Below are 2,057 nucleotides of genomic sequence, written 5' to 3'. Positions count from 1 at the left end.
AAAAAAAAAAAAGTAAAGAAAACAAAGTGTGGAAGGTAGTTGGGTGTATAGAATGGTAAAATGATGTCAGTGAGACATGGAAGGCCCAAGGATATTTGTGAACCAATAGAAGGTGGAGATAAAGTGCTTAAGACTAGGACCTGTCCAATCAGAATCAGTGAATAAATAGTGTTAGACCTAGATGCCTCAGTCTTGACATGTGAAGTAGAGGCTGTCCCTGGAACTAGCCTGAATAGGGGTTTAGATGATTGAGTGACATTAAGAACAGCAAACTCTAACTGCCCACCACATCATCCCAGTGACCTAGACTCAAGCTCAGAAACAGGTCAAAATGCAGAGATAGCCAGCTCTCTCAATCCATTATTTGTGTTACCCAATGTCTTCTGAACTACTCTACTTTGGAGAAATGACTCATCTTGCTCTATGGGGCAGATCTTTTCTATTAACAACTATCTATTTTCACCTTTATTTCTGTCTCCTTGGCTTTCCTCTCAACCACATGTTCTAACTAGACCTTGATCTAAAGGGGATTATTTTTTACTGCAACATAAATAACCAGGTCAAACCAGAAAATTCATCCATGGCATTTATCTCACATAACAAGCATAATCTTCCTTTGTCTGAGCCACTGTGTCTATTTATATCTTTGAGTGGCTTTCTCTTTTTTGTTGACTCTATTTGGTTAGGAGCAGCACTGCCAACACAAAGGCATTACATTCAACTTCATCAGCTGTTTGAAGGGAGAAAGAGTGACAATCTCCTCCCATGTGATATACTCTCTTTCAAAACCCACTTGATGGTCAGCTATGTTCAGTACTGACTTGACAATACATAATAACAACAATAACAACAACTCTCATGCATAGTGTCTTCTCTGAGAATCACTCCCTCTGATTATATATCAGCTCTTTACTTCTGAAGATCACTCTGACTACACTTCTTCCAAAATAGATTCATTTGTTCTTTCAGCAGTCCATTCATTATTCTGTACAAACACTTCGATTAAAAAACTTGCATTCTTCAATATTACCTGTTCAATTGTCAACTTTTAAATATATATGAAATTATTGAAAATATGTAGTGGGGCAGGAACACTTTAATCTTCAAAGCTGCATCTTATTCTTTAACATTTGAAAGAAGTCCTTGGAGGCTGATTGGTCCATTACAATATGTTTTTTTATTTCTTTATGAATACTTCCATGGTCACTGATTATGGATCCAAGAAAAATTGAATCCTTGGCAACTTTCATCTTTTCTTCATTTATCATTGTTTACTGGTACAATTATGAAGATATCTATTTTCTTTACACTGAAGTGAAAGACATACTTAACACAATGGTCCTTAGATTTCCTAGGTAAATAATTCATGTCTTTTTCATTTTATCAAAGTAAGATTGTGTAATTTATGTATTACAAATTGGCAATGGATTTTTTTCCAATATTAATTCCTGTTTTTCTTCATATAATAAATAATTTTTAGCTTATTTGCTCAGTATGTATATTGGACTGATATCATGAGATGATACAACTCTGACACACATTGTTCTTTCTTTCTTTTAAACCATGACATTCTTTGTTTGTTTCCCCCGAAAGACTGATTCTTGCTTTTTGTGTGGATTATGGGTGAGTACAGTTAAATGTTCTAGAATTCTCATTCTTTGAAATGTTATACATAATTTGTTTTCAACCAAACAATTTAATGTTTTTAATATTCAATACTGTATAGGTAAATTAATTTCTGGCACTCTGTTTTCAGCTGATTTCCATTTAAAATCAGTGACTACATTTTTCATTCTATGCTCTTATCTAAATCCAGATTAAATGTCATACAGTTACCTGTTTGATGTGATATCACAGCTCTTTAAAATTTATGTTCAGGGAAATGTTACTTGTCATGTATTAACGGTATAGTCCTATACGTTTCCTCAACTATTGGATTGTCTTTCTTTAGAATGGACAAAAACTTTGATTTTTCTCAATCAGTTGTCAAGGAATCTGTACAGACCTCAAAAGAAAAACACCAAGGCATATCATAGTTAAATTTGCCAGAACCAAAG

This window comes from Elephantulus edwardii, unplaced genomic scaffold, assembly GCF_000299155.1.
Source record: "Elephantulus edwardii isolate Elephantulus edwardi_28Jun2011 unplaced genomic scaffold, EleEdw1.0 scaffold00142, whole genome shotgun sequence".
NCBI lineage: Eukaryota > Metazoa > Chordata > Mammalia > Macroscelidea > Macroscelididae > Elephantulus > Elephantulus edwardii.
The sequence above is the reverse complement of the archived record's forward strand: the minus strand, read 5'-3'. Positions refer to the sequence as shown.